The sequence below is a fragment of the Delphinapterus leucas genome, chromosome 20, assembly GCF_059928025.1.
Source record: "Delphinapterus leucas isolate spDelLeu-1000000601 "Yukka" chromosome 20, BTC_Dleu_Yukka2, whole genome shotgun sequence".
Lineage (NCBI taxonomy): Eukaryota > Metazoa > Chordata > Mammalia > Artiodactyla > Monodontidae > Delphinapterus > Delphinapterus leucas.
Genome location: NC_143148.1, coordinates 18,441,922 through 18,447,120, shown reverse-complemented (window position 1 = coordinate 18,447,120; position 5,199 = coordinate 18,441,922). Strand labels below are relative to the sequence as shown.

General features: G+C 35.5%; 1 pseudogene; it reads left to right on the top strand.

Annotated features, from left to right (window-relative positions):
• Positions 1-598: 598 nt before the first annotated feature.
• LOC149744621 (2-iminobutanoate/2-iminopropanoate deaminase pseudogene) lies at positions 599-1,831 on the top strand (annotated as a pseudogene).
• Positions 1,832-5,199: the final 3,368 nt, after the last annotated feature.

Here is a 5,199-nt window from a genome sequence, read left to right as displayed (position 1 = left end):
TTAGGGTTTCGAGATGTAACTGGCAAGCTCCTCTCCACCACCTTCCCTAAATAGTCTGATTTCTCCTTTAGAAAGACAGGGCTCTTCCAGGGGGTACGGATGCTGCCATGTGCAAATCCATGAACTTTGGAAGGAGTTGCTGGACTCTCACTGCCTCTAACTTGGGAACCCCTCTTTTCTCAGTTGGACCCAAGAACCCTTTTCTCTACCCCCTCAGCTCTGGTCTGGCCCCACTGCCGGTTCTTACCCTGCTCACACTCAGAGCAAATTTTCTATCCAATATAGGAGTGTTTCCTCCAGTGTGGTACCATTACCAGCTGTAGTTTTCCAGATGAATTTAGCTTTTACATGGATAAATTTTTTCCCCCAAGTTTTTACCAACAGATGAATGGATAAGCAAAATGTAGTATATACATACAATGGAATATTATTCAGCCTTAAAAAGAAAGGAAATTCTGATATATGCTACAACATGGATGAATCTTGAAGACATCATGTTAAGTGAAATAAACCAATTACAAAAGGACAAATACTGCATGATTCCACTTATGTTAGGTTCCTAGAGAAGTCAAATTCATGAAGACAGAAAACAGAATGGTGGTTGCCAGGGGCCTGGGGGGCCATGGGGAGTTACTGTTTAATGGATATAGAGTTTCAGTTTTGCAAGATGAAAAAGGTTCTGGAGATGGATGGTGATCAAGGTAGCACAACAATATGAATGTAGTTAATGCTACTGAATATGGTTAAGATGGTAAATTTTATGTGTACTTTATCACGATTAAAAATAAATTTAAAAATTTTAACAGTTATGTATTTGTAATATATTTTAGAAATAAAAGCATCATAACTAGCATTACAGACCGGTTAGGATGAGGCTAAGGGGGAAAAAGGTGTTGATTAAAAATATATGTAAAGGAAGCATCCCAGGGAACATGCAGTTGTGTCAGAAATGAGGAAGGCAGAATGCAGTGAGACCCAGAAGCACTGCAGGAGAAAAGGATGTCATGTCATCCTTGATCAGAAAGGTGATCAGCACAGGGAAAGCCCCAAGGCCATTGGTCCTGCAGTCAAGCTTTGTTAGTGGAAAGGATCACTTACATTTCAAGACAGCTAGGTATGGACCCTTCAGAGGGACAGCTTGTGCCAGGAGGGGTGACAGAAGAAGCTAAACAAGCCTTGGAAATAGGGGTGAGATTCTGAAAGCTGCAGGCTGTGACCTCAATAATGTGGTAGAAGCAGCTGTTCTGCTGGCTGAGTGTATGACTTCAGTACTGTCAGTGAAATCCACAAACAGAATGTCAGGAGTGGTTTTCCTGCTGGAGTGCTTAGCCGGATGCTGCTTTGTTCTGAGGAGACTGGATTGAGATTGAAGCAGTAGCTGCCCAGGGACCTCTCACGACAGTGTGAGCAAAAGTGGGCCAAGTGCTAGTTAGTCTGGAAATTTCATAACGTTTTAAAATTAACGTCTTAATTTTTATAATTGATGTCGGAAAGTAAACTTGACTAAAATATCTGAAGTTATTATGCAAATACCATATACTAAGGGGAATTGAACATGAATTGATAATTAACAGTGAGTCCAGTTACTGATGTTATAAATTATACTTACACCCACTCATGTTACTGAACGTAGGAAAAGAGACACTCATTACATAGTTACCCAGATAAATGAAAGTAAAGGGAAATAACATGTAGGAAACGTGAGTTACTATTCCTGAGAAATAATAAAGAACATACTTTAATTCAATTAAATCCTATTAATTTAATGATGTGAGATATTTAGTTCTCATGCCAGGTAGCTGATTCTACTTTTACTTGAGTAGAAATAAAGTATTCAAGTTTGAATGGTAGAGGTAAGGAGAAGAAAGTGGATCAAAATATATAGATACTGTTTTTCTAATGGAAATAACGTAGACATGCAGGGAAAAAAATGTGTAAGGCTGGTGACTGCAGTGTGGGCAGCATTGCCTTATGGCATCGGCGGGAAGCAGCAGGCCCCAACCTTGGTGTAAGAGGCGGGGGTGGGAGGAATTGTGAGCCCATCCCTGCCTGGTAAAGCACATGGAAGAAACGGCAGCTTGAGCCACTTGTTCTTCTGGAGGGTAAAACTGAACCTGGCCTACATTTTTTAGGTTTCAGTAGCAGATTAAAAAAAAATTGAAACAATCTAGAAACTTCAAATTATCTATGATGCCTTCAAAATATTTTTAAACATCTTTCCCCATCTTAATATTTTGAAGATTTTCAAACTCAAAAACAAGTTACAAAAACAATATTGAGAATAACCATATACTCTATACCTAGAGTCAACAATTGTTAACATCTTGTCATATTTGCATATTTCTTAATAATATATGTATATAAAATTGTTGACTTCTTTTGCCAAACCATTTGAAAATTAGTTGTAAACTCTAAATACTTATGCGTGTGTTTCCTAAGAATAAAGACTTTTGCTTACATAACCAGAATATAATTATCACGCTTGAGAAATGTAACATTGATACATTAATATAAAATCCATACTCAGATTTCTCCAACTGTGCCAATAATGTATTCTGTAACTTGTTTTCTCTGATCCAGGATCCAATAAAAAATTATACATTGCTTTTAATTGTCATGGCCTTTTATTCCCCTTGAATCTGGGTCAGTTCTCTGGCTTTTTTTGTATCTTTGATGTCATTGAAATTTATGAAGAGTAAGGGCAGTCACTTTGCAAAATACCCTTCAAGTTGGATTTGTCTGTTTCCTCATGATTGTGTTCAGGTTAAACATTTTTAGTAAAATACTGCATAGGTGATGCCACGTCAGAAGACAAGAAGCTTTTAAAAAAATCATTACTTTTGATGAAAAATAATTTAAAAATCCAACTTTTTATTAGGAAATACTCTAGACATACAAAAATGTATAGAAAATATTATAAACACCTGGACCTCTGTCACCTAGCTTTGCCAGATTTTAACATTTTGCCATATTTGTTTCATATCTTTTTTAACCATAAACTATTTTATTGTTTTTAATGTAGAGTTCTGTGATATTTTGAAAAATGCGTAGTCATGTAATCACCACCAGAGCAGTTCCATCACCCCCCAGAATTTCCTTGTGGTCCTTTGTAGTCATTTCTTTCCCCCACCTCTAGTCCTTGGCAACCACTACTGATTTGTCTTCTGTCCCTATTAGTTTTGCCTTTTTCCAAAATGTCATAAAAATGGGATTGTGCATATGTAATCATACAGTAGTGTGTAGCCTTTGAGTCTGGCTGCTTTGACTTACTGTAATGCATTGGAGGCTCATCTGTGTTGTGGCACTTGTTAGGAGTGAGTAGTATTCCATTGTATCGACATGTGACAATTTGTTTATACAGTCACCAGTTGAAGGCCATTTGAGTTGTTTCCAGTTGAGGGAGATTATAAATAAAGCTGCTAGAAACTTTGCATACAGGTTTTTGTGTGAATACAAGTTTTTATTTCATGGGTAAATCAGTAGGATTTACTGATGTTTGTTTGTTACTGATGTTGTTTGTTACTGATGTTTGTCAGTATGTTTAATTTTATGAGAAACTTTTTCAAAGTAACTGTACCACTTTACATTTCCATGAGCAGTGCTCTACATCCTCACCAACACTTGATATTGTCAGTTTTATACATTTTAGCCATTCTAGTAGGTATTTACTGGTATCTCACTGTGGTTTTAATTTTAATTTCCCTAATGACAAATGTGTTAATCATGTTTCCAGGTGCTTGTTTGCCCATCCTTCCATCTTTTTTTGTCAAGTATCTGTTCACATCTGCCCATTCTTCTAACTTGGTGGTTTGTTTTCTTATTATTGACTTTGTAGAGTTTTTTATATATATTGGATAAAGTTCTTTGTTGAATATGTGATTTGTAAATATTTTCTCCCAGTTGGTGGCTTATCTCTTCCTTCTCTAAACAATGTCTTTCAAAGAGCTGAAGTTTTAAATTTGGATTAAGTTTATCAATTTTTGCTTATACGAATTATACTTTTGGTGTTTTATCTAAGAAATCTTTGCCTAACCACAGTCACAAAGATTCTCCCTATGTATTCCTCAAACATTTTTTATAGTCTTATATTTTACATTTAGATAAATGATCCATGTGAGTTAATTTTTGTATATGGTACAAGGAATGGATCGAGGTTCATTTTTTTGCATATATCTAATTGTTCCCGCATCATTTGTTGAAAAAACTATCCTTCTTCCATTGAATTGCCTTTGTGCCTTTATTGAAAATCACTTGACTACACATGCGTGACTCTGTTTCTGTTGTGTTGATTTATGTATCTGTGCTTTCTCCAGTACCCCACAGTTCTGATTACTGCAGCTTTATATTAAGTCTTGAAATCAGATAGTGTGTCTTCCAACTATGTTGTTCTTTTTCAGAATTATAGGGGCTATTCTAGTTCCTTTGCCCTTCCAATAAGAATTTCATGAATAGCTTGTTGATTTCACAACTGCTGGAATTGAGTCCTTTTTATAGACCATTTTGGGGAAAATCAAAATCTTAACATTCCATGAACATAGTATATTTGCATTACAGGCCTTTCTTTGATTTATTTCACCAGTGTTTTGTACCTTTTAGCATGCAAATTGTTCATTTTTTTGTTAGATTTATTCCTAAGTAATTCCTGCTTTTTGGTGCTATTGCAAACGATACTGTTTTTAAAATTTAAATTTCCAATTTTTATTGCTGGAATATAGACATGCAGTTGAATTTATTATATGACCTTGTACCCTGGTATCTTGGTACAGTCACTTATTAGTTCTAGTATATTTTTTGTAGACTCCTTAGAATTTTCTACATAGATATTCTTATTGTGAATAGAGACACTTTTCTGTCTTCTTTTCCGATTTTCCTGACAATCTTTTCTTATTGTACTGACTAGGACCTCCAGCACAATGTTGAGTAGGAGTGGTAAGCACACCACTAATAAATTTTTTATTTTGTTTGTTTCACTTTTTGGTTCTAGAATTACCCTTTTCCAAAGGTTATTTTTTTAAAATAGTTTCCATTTCTTATGTGAAATTCTCCTTTTTAAAAAACAAACTCACTATAGCCATCTTATCCTTAAGTTTTTGAACATGGTATTTATAATAGCTGCTTTTAAGTCCTTACCTGTTCACTTCAACATCCGAGCAGTCTTGGGTTCACTTTCTGTTGGACATTTTTTACCTTGGCTGTGCA